Source organism: Prionailurus bengalensis, chromosome A3 (assembly GCF_016509475.1).
Source record: "Prionailurus bengalensis isolate Pbe53 chromosome A3, Fcat_Pben_1.1_paternal_pri, whole genome shotgun sequence".
Taxonomy (NCBI): domain Eukaryota; kingdom Metazoa; phylum Chordata; class Mammalia; order Carnivora; family Felidae; genus Prionailurus; species Prionailurus bengalensis.
In genome coordinates this window covers 82,847,697-82,865,350 of record NC_057354.1, presented here as the reverse complement: position 1 = coordinate 82,865,350, position 17,654 = coordinate 82,847,697, and positions in this window count along the sequence as shown.

Sequence of the window (17,654 nt, the reverse complement as noted above, 5' to 3'; positions counted from 1 at the left end):
ATCATTAAATAATCTTCAAAACCATGAAAAAAAAAAGGCCCTCAGATCGGAGATCCAATTTGACTTAAATCTTACCCAAATGCTATCTTGTCTCTTTGGATCACTCTTCTTTTGTCTTTCAGGGTTATCAGAAAAATCATAGTGCCATCAAAAAGGGAAGGTATCTATTTCTCCTTGCAGCAATGTGAACATAATACATACATGAGCTCTAGATAGTCTAGTGACACAACATTAAGCTTTGTCATCAGTGTGCAAAAGCTGACTAGTTTGCAAAAATAGAATAAAATGCAGTTTTGCAGTGTCATGTGGCTTTTACCCCAGTTAGAGAAATCATTAACTCAGGCACTCTGCAGTACAGGGGGTTTGACTAACCTTGCCAACTTAGCCAGGCAGCAAAAGAGGAGCCTGTGGCAGCCATCTTCTCTGAAGGAACAAAGCAAAGAGAAATAATCTGGTGCAGAGTTCCAGGCACGACGTGCTCCGGTCCAGCTGTTGGTTCTCTGACTAAACATGGCTTCCCTCTGATCATTAAGGGGAAAAAACATCTTCAAGAAAGGATTTCAAGTGACTGTAAAGAAAAGCCCAACCAAAATATCCCTTTTCCCTCCTCAAGTGGGAAACTTTGGGGGGGGGGGGGGGCGGGGTTCAGTAGACTGTTGACTTATCTACTACAAAATGTCAAAAAATGAGCTAAGGAAAGTTTAAATGTTTTATCTGTTCCCAAAATGAACTTTCCCTGCTCGTGGCCGGCAGCAATTTCTGGGTCCACGGGCACCTTCTTTGGCAGCTGCAAAGAATAATGCGGCTCCCTTAGTGATGCGAGCTTACTCCGCCAGCAGGGGGCGAGCGGAAACAGTCCCCTCCCCCCTCCCCGCCCGAGGACTTCAATGAAGTCCCACGTCTAGTGCGCACATCCCGTTTGTGGCCGCCCAGATTCACCTACCCGAAGGGAACCAGGGTGAAACTGCCTCAGATACTTAGCGCGGCTCTCCACAGCTTCACAAATTATGCATAAACTCCATGTTCTTCAAGATTGGCTCCAGATGACTGTTTCAGTCAAAGTGGATGGTTTATGTTGGTTCTTGTTGGGGAAGTGCAAAGGCAGACCCAGTATATTGCAAGAGTCTGGGTAGTGGGGACAGTGACAGTTTAGTTTAGCAACCACACTTTCTCCATCCAACTTCGCTGTTAAAAAGTCTATTGCTTTTGAGGGAGGACCCCATGCGAAGAAGCAAAGAAAGCCGGCGTTGGCTAAGAAATATAAAACCCCTCAAATGGCTTTCTCTGGTATTCAAATTTAGGCAATTATTTGCAGCTCTTCTCAGCACGCATCCCTGGGTCTTGTTATCACCTGGAAAGAAACTAGAATACTTTCAGAACTGCCACACTTTTCAACTACCATCAGATAAAAGTCATAGTTTAAAAATCCTCATCTGATTTCATTTCACCAAATGGTTAATATTTTTCTACTTCCTGTTAACAAAATATCAAATGCTAGGCTAGCTGCTGGACTAATCATATTTAGTGGTATAAACATTTCTTTTTCATCAGCTATATAGGAAATGTTTGAAGACAAAAGTGGCTCCCCTATAGCTTCCCGACCTGCATAGGAAACTCTAAGTGTAAGCCAGGGTATTTGTACGTGTCCCATGCCGTGTCTGGAATATGGTGCTTTGCAAACAAATCTAAGTTAGAATAAAATAAAATAATAAAACATTAGAAGAAAATATGAGAGAATATTTGTATAACCTTGGGGGTGTGGCAGTCTTCTTAAACAAGATGAGAAACCCAGAAAAAGTAAAGGAAAACAACAGAGGGGTGCCTGGGTGGCTCAATCAGTTAAGTGTCCAACTTCGGCTTAGGTCATGATCTCACGGTCCGTGAGTTCGAGCCCCAAGTTGGGCTCTGTGGTGTCAGTTCTGAGCCTAGAGCCTGCTTTGGGTTCTGTGTCTCCCTCTCTTCTCTGCCCCCTCCCCCATTCATGCTCTGTCTCTCAAAAATGAATAAACATTAAAAAAAAAAAGGAAAACAATAGACATGTTCAACTACATAAAAATTAATACTTTTTTTGCAAGGCAAAAGAAACCATAACCAAAGTGAAAAGGTGAAGAAAAATGTTTGCAATACAAATGATGGAAAATGGTAAATATCTTAATAAGCTAAGCCTTCAACAAATTAATAAGAGACAACACAATACAAATGAGCCAGTGTTATGAAAAGGCAATTCATAAAAGAGGAAATAGGTGAAAGTGCTCAGTTTCATTGAAAGTCATGAAAACGCAGGAATATAAATAGATGCATGAAAAGTATAAAAATACCCAACTTATGAGGGACTATCTTAGGGCCCAGGGACCTAAGGGAGGTTAACAAGCTTGGGATTGGAAGTCAAAATGGCTTTCAACTTTTTTTTTTAATGTTTATTTATATTTGAGACAGAGAGAGACAGAGCATGAGCAGGGGAGGGGCAGAGAGAGGGGGAGACACAGAATCCGAAGCAGGCTCCAGGCTCTGAGCTGTCAGCACAGAGCCTGACACAGGGCTGGAACTCATGAACCGTAAGATCATGACCTGAGCGCAAGTCAGACGCTTAACCGACTGAGCCACCCAGGTGCCCCAACATGGCTTTCAACTTTAACTGTAATGCTGTATTTCTTCTCCTAAAATATATTAGGATTTATGGGGAATGTGGCAAAATGATAACCATTAACCAACCTGAGTTGTGTCTCTTGGTTAAAATGTAAGTGCATTTCTGTTGAGCATATGCCCAAGAGTAGAATTATAAGGTCATAGGCTACACGTCAGTCTAGAAATGTTCTCTTTCTTAATCTGGGTGTTGGCTATAGGGGTGTGCTCAAGTTTATGAAAATTCACTGAGATATACACTTATGATATGTGCATTTCAATAAAAAATTAAACAATAACAAAAAGTATAAGGCAACAACACTTCACAGCCACCAGCATGGCTAAGTTCTGACAGGGATGTATAGAAACTGGGTTGCTCATGTATTACAAGTGGAAATATACCTCTATACAATCCCTTTGCAAAAGTGACATATTCTACAAACAGTGAAAATATGTGTACTCCATGATCGGACAATTCCAGTCATAGGTAGACCTACTTAGCAGAAATTTGTCTATATGGTTACCAAAAGACAAGGGTTAAGACTTATGAGATGCCACTTTTTCAATATATTTTTAACGTTATTTGCGAGAACTTTGGCATTTAAAAACTGTATATATTTAAGATGTGCAACTTGATGTTTTGATATATTGTGATACCATTCTTAAACCATCGGATGGGAGGGGAGAAATTACAGAACATCAAAGACAGAACATCAAAGACAAATTTATATATATTATTAACTTGGTGGGATATCCCTGAGAAGTTAAGTGAAGAAAGCAAGTTGTATATAAACTGACCTCATTTTTGTAAGGATAAAATCAAAGACAAAACCCTTTTTATTTGCATGTATGCTTGTAAGAGCAAGAGACTATGAGTAAGTTAATCAAATCAAAATTTTAATATAGAAGGGAAAAATTAAATGGGGAATGGGGAGACAGGTGATTAGCTTTTTCTTTAGTTATGTCTGTATTGCCTGACTTGCTAAACCTAGAATTTTTTTAAGTTTATTCATTTATTGGGGCGTCTGGGTGGCTCAGTCGGTTGAGCGTCTGCCTTCAGTTCAGTCATGATCTTGTGGTTTGTGGGTTTGAGCCCCGTGTTGGGCTCTGTGCTGACAGCTCAGAGCCTGGAGCCTGCCTCGGATTCTATGTCTCCCTCTCTCTCTGCCCCTCCCCTGCTCACGCTCTGTCTCTTTCTGTCTTTCAGTAATAAATAAACATTAAAAAATTTAAAAAAAGTTTACTCATTTATTTTTGAGAGAGAGTTGACATAGCAGGGGAGGGGCAGGGAGAGAGAGAGACAGAGAATCCCAAGCAATCTGTGCTAACAGCACAGAGCCCAATACAGGGCAACCCACAAACCATGAGATCATGACCTGAACCGAAATCAAGAGTCAGACACTTAACCAACTGGGCCACCTAGGTGCCCCAAGAATTGTTTTGAAGTAATTATTTTTGAGATAATTCACATACAATAAAATTTGCCATTTTAAAGTATACAATTCAGTAATTTTTAGTATGTTCACAAAGTTGCACAAGCATTGCCACTACCTAAGAACATTTTAATCATTTCCCTCCCTACTCTTGTAAAAAACAGGTACCCATTAGTAGTCATTCCCCATTCCTCCTGCCTCCCAGCCTCTGGCAACCACTAATCTACTTTCTGTCTCTAAGGATTGCTTATTATGCACATTTCATTTAAGTGGAATCATGTAATATGCATGTGACTTTTTGTGTCTGGCTTCTTTCCCTTGGCATGTCTCTGAGATTCAACCATGTTATAGCATGTATCAATGGTTCATTCCTTTTTATGGCTGAATAATATTCCATTGCATGGATATAGGACGTTTTAATGATCTGTTCATCAGGTATTGAATGGATACTCCAGAATAACCTTATTTTAAGGTTGTCTGAATAGCAAACTTAATTCAATCTGCAACCTTTTACCTTCTAAAGCTAATATAGTCACAGGTTCTGGGGACTAGGATGTGGACATCTTTTCTCTGGGGTTGGGGGGCGGGGATTATTCTGTCTACCAAATTACTCATCACAAACTTTGGATCAGAACACACAAATTTTTTTTTTGAGAGAGAGGGGGCACAAGTGAGTGAGGGGGCGGAGAAAGAGAGAATCCCAGGACGGGCAGAGGGAGAGAAAGAAGTGGGGCTCACCCAAAGTGGGGCTCAAGCTCACCTCATGTGGGACTTGAACTCACGAACGATGAGGTCATAACCTGAGCTGAAGTGAGATGCTTCACCACTGAGCATCTGGGTTCAATCATTGAACCAGCATAAACTGCAGGCATTGTGCTAGGGGTCAGGAACATGGCTCTGAACAAGGCACAGAACCCCTAATGCGAGCAACCTCCCTGCCAGGTCCTCCCCTGGTTGGGTGCTGCCACTCAGGGAAAGGGTGGGGCTGAGAAGCCCATGCCCCCTCTCCTCCACACCCCCACTAACAGCACCCCTTCCCAGTCCTCTTCAGTTTTCAGTGTCTCCCTGACCTTCCACCTTCATCACACAAAGCGTGGCTTCTCCTCTTCTCCCATCTCTCCTCCCCCAACTACTAGCATAATCCTCAAGCCGTAATAATCCCAAACAGTCCACTTCCCAGGTTGGATTTTTCAAGTAATGACGTCAGGGCGAGGCAGGAGTGATATGTGGGCCTGGAGGAAGCAAGGATAGGCGGGGTACAGTGGGAAGGAGGAGCAAGAACCCTCCAGTTCCTGTCTTCTTCAAAGCGCAGTGTGGTCAAGTGGTTAGAATCCCGGTGTCTGAAGGTCCTTGTTGCCTGGGTTCGAGCCCAGATTTTCCCCTTACCACTGGAGCCATCTCGGACGCTGCTCTTTAACCTCTCAGTTCCCATTTCCCCATCCATACCACAGAAGAATAGTTATTTGTAAGGTTTTATTTCCTAAGGTTGTCTTCATCCTATGGATAGAGCACACAGAGCAGCACCTCAAACACAACAAATGCTCTGTGTGTTAGCTAAAAGCATGGTTTGGGGAGCCCTGTGCCACCATGACACCAAGGCAGGCCTGTCCGCTTCTGTCTGTTCTCTGCAGCTCGTGCGTGTACCTCTCAGGCAAAACTCAACAAACGCCATATCCCAGGACTAACAGCAACTCCTAGGGACAACAGCCTAAATTCATTTTAAGTAGAAAAAGAAGGTTTGGGGACACCTGGGTAGCCCAGTCCGTTAAGCGTCTGACTCTTGATTTCACCTCAGGTCATGACCTCACAGTTCATGAGTTCAAGCCCCGCATCAGGCTCTGTGCTGACAGTGTGGAGCCTGCTTGGGATTCTCTGCCTCCCTCACTCTCTGCCCCTCCCCCCACCCCTCTCTTTGTTTCTCTCTCAAAATAAATAAACATTAAAAAAAAAAAAAAAGAAAGAGAGAGAGAGTAAAAAGAAAGTTTGTGTCCAAGAGACAAATCTGCAAAGGTTTCCGTGACCCCCTGGCAGATGACCTCCAAGATGGTCATGCCCAGTGATTTTCTTCCTCTTCTCCCAACTTCCTGCTTCTAGATTTGGCCCAGGGGCCTACTTCTGCCTGACAAAGCCCATTTCAGTGCCTTTCCAACAAGAAACATCCTTTGGCAACCCTCCTAGAATGTGCAAGCAGCTCATTTTAAAATAGAATCCCTTTTTTTCTTTGGTTCTTCTACATTTAGTATACAGCGTACTAAGTGGAAAATAGTCATCAGAGTGCTTCTTCCCATTTTCTGCTCTTCTCTCTGCCCTACTCTTTTCTTCTGGGTCTCCCTTTCCTTCCCCTTTTATCTTCTCTGTTCTCTGTTTCCTCGAATTTCTCTTTACGGCTGCTGTTGTCCTGGACTTGGCATTGTTCTAAACCAGACAGACTCAAGTCTAGGAAATAGTTTTTCTTTTCTGAATTCAGTGCTTGGCTTAAAAGGGCGAGTGGAGAGTTTCTTGGGTGAAGACTCAAAGCTGGAGAGAGAAGCAACGGAGTCCAGAGAAGAGACATCCTGAGCTGATGAGTTTATTTCCGGAGCAGTCGTTCTCCAGCTTCCCGAGAGTGGTCAGACTTACTTTCTCTTAGACTCAGAATCGAATGCGTGTTGAACCCAAGCATTCCCTGGTCTTCAATCCGGTGTCTTTTATCTCTGGGTTTCGGGCTGTAGATGACATCAACTATTTTTATTGTTTATTGTTAAGTGCCTTTCTACTCTTGAATTGATGTCTGATTTATTTTGTTGGTTGTTATTTCCTGAGTCGTGAAGGGAGAGGTTCCAGCGTTCAGGAAGCCCAAGAATGGATGAGATTTGCCTGAATGCTTAGCAACCTCTCTCTAAAACTGAAGTTTTTCAGAGCTATGCCCAAGGCTCATGTCCTGGGACAGAGTTTGCTCTTAACCTACAGATACCCTATTTATCTCAGCTGTTATTAGACTATGAACAATATTTCAAGGAAAAGAAAATATTTTAGTGTTTAACCACAGTTTATTTAGTGTAGGTAGATGTGAATAACACCTTTAAAAAACAAAGGGTTAGAGGCACCTGGTTGGCTCAGTCGGTTAAGCGTCCGACTTCAGCCCAGGTCATGATCTCATGGTTTGTGAGTTCGAGCCCCACATCGGGCTCTGTGCTACAGCTCAGATCCTGGAGTCTACTTCAGATCTGTGTCTCCTTCTCTCTCTGCCCTTCCCCTGCTTGCACTCTGTCTTTCTCTCTCTCTCAAAAATAAATAAAACATTAAAAAAATTATTAAAAAACAAAGCATTAGCTGTGTAATCAGAACAAAAAATCAAGTTGTCATTCAACTTCTTTTTTTTCTAAATTAATCTCTGAATTTGATTGATTGGTTTGTTTTAGTTCTGCAAACTGATTTTTTTTTTTTAACCAATTCAGACAGCAATGTTGAGACTTCGCTTCTCCACCGTGTAGAGAAGAAGTAATTTTCCTTTTACTATTCTGAGCTCTTGGCTGAGACCTCTATAATAAATGATAGATTAATGTAATGAAAGAAAAGCAAACAGAAGTTGATTAACATGCATACCTCAGTATACATGGGAGATACCAGGAAAAAATGAGTAACTCCCTGCAGTGGCTTAGAATTCAGGATTAAATATGATCTTAATAGCGAAAGGGGAGGAAGAATGTAGGTCTCTTAGGAGAGAGTAAATGATTTTCAGGAAAAATGAATGGGCCCCTAGAAGAACAGATGAGAGGTATGATAGTGTGTGACAAAGTCTGTCTGGGTGTGGTGTGGATTTCTAGTCTCCTCTCCAGTGATTAAAGTGATAAAAGTCAAACTTCCCGGGGCGATGAAAATCCCGGGGAGGGGATTTTTTTTTTTTTTTTTTGGACGTCTGGTTGTTTTATCGGGGAGGGGATTTTTGACAATTGAGTTCCTTTTGGAGGATCAGTCTTTGGGCAAATGAGGGGAGTCCAGAGAAAGACTTTCCCTGCATTATTTAAAAAAAAAAAATAAGTTTTTCCATCACCTTCAGCTCAAAATAATCAGTATACTAAAGTGGCGTATTTTGGAGGGGTATATTCTGCTACCTTTCAATCCTTTATGGAGTCTATGACCCAGGGCTTATTAGGTTGCTCACTTAAAAACAATCCAAAGGAGTTATTGGATTCCTTTCATAATTAGTAGAAGGAAATTGTCAGTTTCACAAGCGAAAAGGAGAAACCTGAAGTTATAGTACAATAGCTTTTGTATCTGCCTCTTTACATTTTGGTAAATGTAAGCAATCAGAAGAGAATGTCTGCCAGGACTAGACTACTCTCTTGGTTTTTGTTTTTGTTTTTGTTTTTTGGGGGATTTTTTTGGCTTTTTAAGGATTTTTCTTTTTTCTATTCTTTTCTTTTTTAATTTATTTTTATTTTTAAATTAATTAATGAATTAATTTTTAAATTTACATCCAGGTTAGTTAGCATATAGTACAACAATGATTTCAAGAGTAGATTCCTTACTGCCCCTTACCCATTTAGCCCATCTCCCACTCCAACAACCCCTCCAGCAACCCTCTGTTTGTTCTCCATATTTAAGAGTCTCTTATGTTTTGTCCCCCTCCTTGTTTTTATATGATTTTTGCTTCCCTTCCCTTATGTTCATCTGTTTTGTATCTTAAATTTCTCATATGAGTAAAGTCATATAATATTTGTCTTTCCATGACTAATTTCACTTAGCATAATACCCTCTAGTTCCATCCATGTAGTTGCAGATGGAAAGACTTCATTCTTTTTTGATTGCTGAGTAATACTCCATTGTATATATATACCACCTTTTCTTTATCCATTCATCCATCGATGGACATTTGGGCTCTTTCCATACTTTGGCTATTGTTGATGGTGCTGCTATAAACATGGGGGTGCATCTGTCTCTTCGAAACAGCACACCTGTATCCCGTGGATAAATGCCTAGTAGTGCAATTGCTTAGTCATAGGGTAGTTCTATTTTTAATTTTTTGAGGAACCTCCATACTGTTTTCCAGAGTGGCTGCACCAGTTTGCATTCCCACCAGCAGTGCAAAAGAGATCCTCTTTCTCCACATCCTTGCCAACATCTGTTGTTGCCTGAGTTGTTAATGTTAGCCATTCTGACAGGTATGAGGTGGTATCTCATTGTGGTTTTGATTTGTATTTCCCTGATGGTGAGTGATGTTGAGCAGTTTTTCATGTGTCAGTTGGTCATCTGGATATCTTTTTGGGCGAAGTGTCTATTCATGTCTTTTGCCCATTTCTTCACTGGATTATTTGTTTTTTGGGTGTTGAGTTTGATAAGTTTTTTGTAGATTTTGGATACTAACCCTTTATCTGATATGTCGTTTGCAAATATCTTCTCCCATTGAGTCGCTATTAGTTTTGCTGATTGTTTCCTTCGCTGTGCAGTAGCTTTTTTATTTTGATAAGGTCCCAATAGTTCATTTTTTGATTTTATTTCTCTTACCTCTGGAGACATGTTGAGTAAGAAGTTGCTGCGGCCAGCCGTAGTAATTTCTTACTTTACACATCCCCAAAGGCAAGGGAATTAAAAGCAAAAATGAACTACTGGGACCTTATGAAGATAAAAAGCTTCTGCACAGCAAAGGAAACAGCCAACGAAACTAAAAGGCAGCCAACGGAATGGGAAAAGATATTTGCAAATGACATATCGGACAAAGGGCTAGTATCCAAAATCTATAAAGAGCTCACCAAACTCCACACCCGAAAAACAAATAACCCAGTGAAGAAATGGGCACAAAACATGAATAGACACTTCTCTAAAGAAGACATCCGGATGGCCAACAGGCACATGAAAAGATGCTCACCGTCGTTCCTCATCAGGGAAATACAAATCAAAACCACACTCAGGTATCACCTCATGCCAGTCAGAGTGGCCAAAATGAACAAATCAGGAGACTCTAGATGCTGGAGAGGATGTGGAGAAATGGGAACCCTCTTGCACTGTTGGTGGGAATGCACACTGGTGCAGCTGCTCTGGAAAACAGTGTGGAGGTTCCTCAGAAAATTAAAAATAGACCTACCCTATGACCCAGCAATAGCACTGCTAGGAATTTACCCAAGGGATACAGGAGTACTGATGCATAGGGGCACTTGTACCCCAATGTTTATAGCAGCACTCTCAACAATAGCCAAATTATGGAAAGAGCCTAAATGTCCATCAACTGATGAATGGATAAAGAAATTGTGGTTTATATACACAATGGAGTACTACGTGGTAATGAGAAAGAATGAAATATGGCCCTTTATAGCAACATGGATGGAACTGGAGAGTGTGATGCTAAGTGAAATAAGCCATACAAAGAAAGACAGATACCATATGGTTTCACTCTTATGTGGATCCTGAGAAACTTAACAGAAACCCATGGGGGAGGGGAAGGAAAAAAAAAAAAAAGAGGTTAGAGTGGGAGAGAGCCAAAGCATAAGAGACTCTTAAAAACTGAAAACAAACTGAGGGTTGATGGGGGGTGGGAGGGAAGGGAGGGTGGATGATGGGTATTGAGGAGGGCACCTTTTGGGATGAGCACTGGGTGTTGTATGGAAACCAATTTGACAATAAACTTCATATATTGAAAAAAAAAAGTTGCACGGCCAAGGTCAAAGAGGTTTTTGCCTGCTTTCTCCTCAAGGATTTTGATGGCTTCCTGTCTTACATTTAGGTCTTTCATCCATTTTCAGTTTATTTTTTTTTTGTATGGTGTAACAAAGTGTATATGGTTCATTTTTCTGCATGTCGCTGTCCAGTTTTCCCAGCTTCATTTGCTGAAGAGACAGTCTTTATTCCATTGGATATTCTTTCCTGCTTTGTCAAAGATTAGTTGGCCATACATTTGTGGGTCCATTTCTGGGTTTTCTATTCTGTTCCATTGATCTGGGTGTCTGTTTTTGTGCCAAGGATTTTTATTTTTTGTAATGTTTATTTATTTTGAGAGAGGGAGAGAGAGAGAGAGAGAGAGAAAGAGAGGGAGAGAGAGGGCGAGGGGCAGAGAGAGAGGGAGACAGAAGATCTCAAGCAGACTCCATGCTGACAGCAGAGTGCTGCAGGGCTCAAACCCACAAACCCCTGACCTGAGCTAAGGTCAGACACTTAACTGACTAAACCACCCAGGCACCCCCCTCTTGGTTTTGTCTCCCTCAGTGATTGTTCCTTCTAGGTTCTTCCTCTTATCCTAGAACTCTTACCCTTGGTATGCCCCAAGGCTTCTTCCTTGGTTCCTTCACTATCTGTATTCACTCCCCTGTTATCTTCTTCAGTCTTGTGACTTAATATTCCTGTCAGGAATGCAGGAATGTTCAGAAGTGAAGCAACCAGATGCCTCCAACTCTCAAATGGCTTGTTTAAACAAACAAAATAAAAGCAGATCTAAATAGAAAAATATAGATTTAAAATGGAAAGATGTTAATACTTATTGAAGGGAGGTAGAAGGTATAGGTACTAGATATATGTTCATTTCTGTACATGTTAGAAGGATAGAAATAAGTAAATTAGTATCTATACTCACTCTCAAATTATGTCTCCTGCCCAGACCTCTCTACTGAACTCCAGACTCACATATCTAGTTGCCCTCTGGCTTCTCCATTTGGATGTCAAAGTAATATATCCACCCTGAACTGATCTGCCCTCCTCCCTGAAAGCCTGCTCCATCAGCAGCTTCCACACCTCAGTTGATGACAACTCCATTTTTTTGTGGTTGTTCAGGCCAAAAACCTTGGAGATATATTGACTCTTGTCTTTCTCTCCCAGACCACATCCCGTCCATCAGGAAATCCTGTTGGTTCTGTCTGCAGAGCATGCCCAGAAAGTGGTCACTTTCACCACCACCACTCTGTCTCCTGGTCTAAACCACTCCTAGCCCACCCTTGGACCATTGCAGTAGACTCCCACTTGATCTCCCTGTTTCTGCCAGGTCCTCTTCAGTCTGTTGTCAACTATGAAGACAGAGAGACTCTTTTTTTTTTTTTTTTACATTTAAATTTAAAATTTTTATTTAATTTATTTTTTAAATTTGCATCCAAGTTAGTTAGCATATAGTGCAACAATGATTTCAGGAGTAGATTCCTTAATGTCCCTTACCCACTTGGCCCATCCTCCCTCCCACAACCCCTCCAGCAACCCTGTTTGTTCTCCGTATTTAAGAGTCTCTTATGTTTTTGTCCCCCTCCCTGTTTTTATATTATTTTTGCTTCCCTTCCCTTATGTTCATCTGTTTTGTATCTTAAAGTCCTCATATGAGTGAAGTCATATGATATTTGTCTTTCTGTGACTGACTCATTTCGTTTAACATAATACCCTCCAGTTCCATCCACGTAGTTGCAAATGGCAAGATCTCATTCTGTTTGATTGCCAAGTAATACTCCATTGTATATATATACCACCTCTTCTTTATCCATTCATCCATCGATGGACATTTGGGCTCTTTCCATACTTTGGCTATTGCTGATAGTGCTGCTATAAACATTGGGGTGCATGTGCCCCTTCGAAACAGCGTTCCTTTATCCCTTCGATAATACCTAGCAGTGCAACTGCTGGGTTGTAGGGTAGTTCTATTTTTAATTTTTTGAGGAACCTCCATACTGTTTTCCAGAGTGGCCGCACCAGTTTGCATTCCCACCAGCAGTGCAAAAGAGATCCTCTTTCCAGAGGGACTCTTTTAAAATGGTTTCAAATTGTGTTCCTTCTCTACTCAAAAGCAGAGTCTCACCCACAGTAAACAAGGAAGTAGTGGAAGCTGAAATTCTTCAACAGCCTCAGGCCCTCTGTAGTTTCCTTCTACTTCCCTCCTGCCCCACCCTGCTCCGGTCCCTCTGGCCTCCTTGCTGTTTCTGGAATAAGCCAAGATCCTCCTGCCTTCTTGGGAGTCTATACTGGTTCTTACCTCTTCCTGGAAGTCTCCTTCCCCAAATTTTTGTTCCTTTTCCAAGTCTTTGCTTATAGTTACTTTTTAACAAAGCCTGCTCTTGTAATTGAAGCCTGTTCCTCCACACATGTTAGATCCATCTAACTTTGCTCTTATTCCCGGTAGCTCTCACTACCTTTTACACAACCTAATTTACTTCAGTACTATATTTATCATCTGTCTCTCCCACTTGGACATCAGCTCAGTGAGGAGAAGGGTGGTTTGCTTGTTGTCAAATGCCCTGCGCCTAAAACACCATCTGGCCCAATATGGGGCCTGGCATGCAGTAAATATTTGCAGAATGAATGAACTGAGTGAATAGTCACACTCTGCATTGCTTGAGCAAAGAACCTAAAATGTGGCTTTATCAGGCCATACATTAAACTTAAGTCAAAACTCTTTTAAATCCAGAATCCCGAGCTCCACTTTCACTCCAGCTTGGTCTTTATTTTCTGACTATGGTGGCACAAACCTGTCTGAATGGCCTCTTCTATGAATGATTTCATTGATCTTTTTATTCTGTATGTTGCAATTCTTGGAATAACTATCAATTCAGCTGTTTCATTGATTTCACTTAGTACTTCCTCAAACTGAAATGACATCACTCAGTATGTGAGCATGAGTGTGAATTGCAGTCAGAGTAGGAATAATCCCCACTTTGAACTGGCAGAATTTCAGCAAGTGCCCCATGGGATAGGAAGATGCACCTTTGCTATCCATTCTCCTTAACCCCCCCCCCCCCCCCCCCCCCCCCGCCCCGCAACATTCCACATTCAGTAACGAGCTGGGTTCTTTCTAAGTGTTCTTAGTCCCTTGGGCCAGTGTAAAAAAATTCTTTTTGATAACATAATAGATTTCTCCCAACCTTTCTTGGCTGATTCCTTAATATAGCAGAAGCAGAGTTATCATTATACTCCCAGGGAGAGCTATTTATATAATGCAACACCCTTCTTTCCTACAGTAATTCTGCTACTAAAAATAGTCTATTGTAGAAGGTTGCCCCGTTTTTTTTGTTGTTGTTTTGTTTTGTTTTTTAGCTTGACCATATTCATAGACTTATTAAGTGCCTTTCTTGGTTTCTCAAACTGAATCTCATAGTTTTAAATGCATAAAGTGGTGCTTGGGTGGCTCAGCCAGTTAAGCGTCTGACTCTTGATTTCGGTGTGGGTCAGTGATCTCACACTGGTGATGTTGAGCCCTGCTCCTCGCTGAGGGTGCAGCCTGCTTTGGATTCTTTCTCCCCTCTCTCACTGCCCTTCCCCCACTCACCCGAGCCTTCTCTCTCTCCAAGTGTATAAATAAGCATTTAAAATATATTTAAATGAATGAAAACCCAGTGGTTATGGAATGGAGTAAGTTCATCTTATCCTTTATAGTCCATCTCTCCCCTTTCTATTAGGACGTGACATTTGGTGAATTCAGAGGAAAACACAACTCAAATAAAGCACTAAGTGGAAATGAATTGTATAGAAGCAAGTTGAACAGGGGTTTAGAAAAAGGTCTGATCACTGAGAGGGAGGATGATAAAGTGAATGTGGCAAACTGTGTTTTGGAGACACTATCATTTTCTGCCTGGGCACTTGCTCACGTACTGCTAGGGACTTGCGGGCACACAGCAGTCCATTTGTAACTACTCTTTTGGACAGTCAGAGATTATGTCTTCTGATATAATACAGGGAAGTACCAACATCACCTATGGCAGTCTAGCCAAAAATGTTTAGTTGGAACATGTTAGGGCGCCTGGGTGGCTCGGTCGGTTAAGCGTTCAACTTCGGGTCAGGTCATGATCTCACGGTCCGTGGGTTCGAGCCCCGCGTCGGGCTCTGTCTGTGCTGACCGCTCAGAGCCTGGAGCCTGTTTCCGATTCTGTGTCTCCCTCTTTCTCTGCCCCTCCCCTGTTCACGCTCTGTCTCTCTCTGTCTCAAAAATAAATAAACGTTAAAAAAAATTAAAAAAAAATAATTGGAACATGTTAAGTATTTCGATCTAATTTACAGTTCACAGGAAATAGAGGAGATAGAGAGAGGATCAAGCTAATATACATAAGCAAGCAATCAGGCAAACCGAGAAAGTGGGACAACCGGCCAAGTCTCTGTGCTAAGTCAGTGTCATGCCTCAACACGACTGGGGTAGATTGAAAGAGATTTAAAGGCCCAAATAACCAGATGCAATGGAAATCCTGGGCTGAGTCTTCTTGAATAAACCAAATGATAAAGACAGTTTGGGGTCTGCGAGTTAATTAAGATAAAATTTACTAAAATGGACAGAGAACATGTGCAATATAATCTAATTTTAGTTAATAATTACGAAGTTAGGATTTAGAATGTGCATTAAATGTGATGCCCTCTGGTTTTTATTTTTGCTTATTTGCATTTCAGGTTTTCCACTGCATATATACTACATCTGTAATAATAAGAGGTCATTTAAAACATGTTGGAAAGTACTTTTTTACTTCAATAGCCTAGACTGGCTCTATCTCACCTTGCTATGATTCCTTACGGTTTATTCACTATATAAAAAAATATTACCACACGGAAAGTCAATTGTTCAATTGGTTTAATTGCAAGAGGATTCAAGTTCATATATCACATTCCTAAGCTATTTATTCATTGATATTAAGGAATGTTGCACCAAATGATGTTTAATAGTGTGCAGACAGCTAATGCACAGCAATTGTTTGTACTTCACTCTGTGTTCTGGTGGCTTTGTCCACTGTTATGTATTTTGCAGCCAATAAACACCTGTTGGTAATTATATGTAGGAAAAGTTCAGTTAGAAGATTTGATCTCTCATTTCTGTAAGCACTACAGTTTGGAGACAAAGTTATGTGTTTCTGTCCTCATTTTCATTACATTCTGGGCAGACGACCTAGTTACTGTTTCCTGATAATAAAGTAATTACATGTGGGCATTGGTGCTCCTATTTCTATTTCTAATATTCTACAGATCAAAAATGGCAGCAGATTTGGAACTAGCATACTTGAATACCAGTCCCAGTTCAGTAAATAACCAGCTTCGTTTTTCACATATTTGAAGTGAAAAGGCAAGGCTAGATGAAACCTAGGGTTCCTCCTAGCTTCAAAATTCTATAATCCTAAGATATTGCTTTCTTACATTTTTTCCAGAATGAGATTCTCCATGCCAAAACAAGCAAACAAACAATAAAACCCCACATATATTGTCAGGCTTTAGCCAGTAGCCATTTGTATGAATGCCATCCCCTAATATGCACATGATGATTTCTTAAAGACTTGAAACTAGAAGTTATTGTCATTTTTTTATATTTCCAGAGCAAATTAAAGTAGTAGTTTGCCTCTAGGTCTACTAATGATCCAGCGGATTCCAATATATATTCCAATATATCCAATGGGTAATAGATGCTCTGTTATCCATCATAAGGAAATACAAGTTCATAATTCAGGTTAGATGCTAACAAACCTAGGATACCTGTCTTTTATTTTCATGGGCTGTGGGGTCAGGCTATCCCAGGTTTAAATGACAGTTTTGACACTTTCTTTTTATTTTCCAAACCTTCCTTTGAGCTCGTCATTTTCATTTTTTAATTTTTAATTTCCAGGACCATTCTCTGGTTGTTTTCTTTTTTCCCAGTAGCATCCTGTTCTTGTATCATGGTTACTGATTGCCTTCTCCCTGCATCATCCCTGTTTCCTACAAGTTTCTTTTTTCTGTTCGTGTGTCCTGCTCCACGTTTTGGTGTTACAAGCTTCCTTCTGATGTCTGTTAGTCCTCAGGCGTCTGTTTTTATTCGATTGGGTTGTCTTATGTCTGTTAATCCTTGGGTGTCTGCTTTTATTTGATTGGGTTGTCTTTTGTTGTTGCTTTGTAATTGTATTTTAAATTATTCTGGAACACTGGACCCTTATCAGATATATGATTTGCAAATATTTTCTCCCATTCTGTAGATTGTCTTTTCACTTTCTTGGTAGTGTTCTTTAATACACCAAGGTTTAAAATTTTGACAAAGTCCAATTTAGCTCTTTTTTTTTTAGCTTATGATTTTGGTGTTATAGCTAAGAAATGACTGCCTAATCCAAGATCATGCAGATTTTCCTGTTTTCTCCTAAGAATTTTATGCTTTTAGCAGTTATATTTAGGTCTTTGATCTATTTTGAGCTATTTTTTTTTTTAAAGATTTATCTTATTTTTACAAAGAAAGAGAGTGAGCAAGGGAGGGGCAGAGGGAGAAAGAAAATTTTTTTTTCTTTGTTTTTTAAATTAATTTTTTTAATATATGAAATTTATTGTCAAATTGGTTTCCATACAACACCCAGTGCTCATCCCAAAAGATGCCCTCTTCAATGCCCATCACCCACCCTCAGGCTCCATGCTCACGGCTGAGCCTGATGTAGGGCTCAATCACAGGACCCTGGGATCATGACCTGAGCTGAAATCAAGAGGTGGATGCTCAACCAACTGAGCCACCCAGGTGCCCTGAGCTAATTTTTGTATATGGTGTGAGGTGGGGTCTAATTTATTTCTTTTGCATGTGCATATCCAGTTGTCTCAGCATCATTTGTTTAAGAGATTATTCTTTCCCCCATTGAACATGGTCTTTGCACCGTTGTTGAAAATCAGTTGACCATCAATGTATGAACTTAAATTTCTCTTCCGTTGATCGGTGTCTCTTTGTATGCAAATACA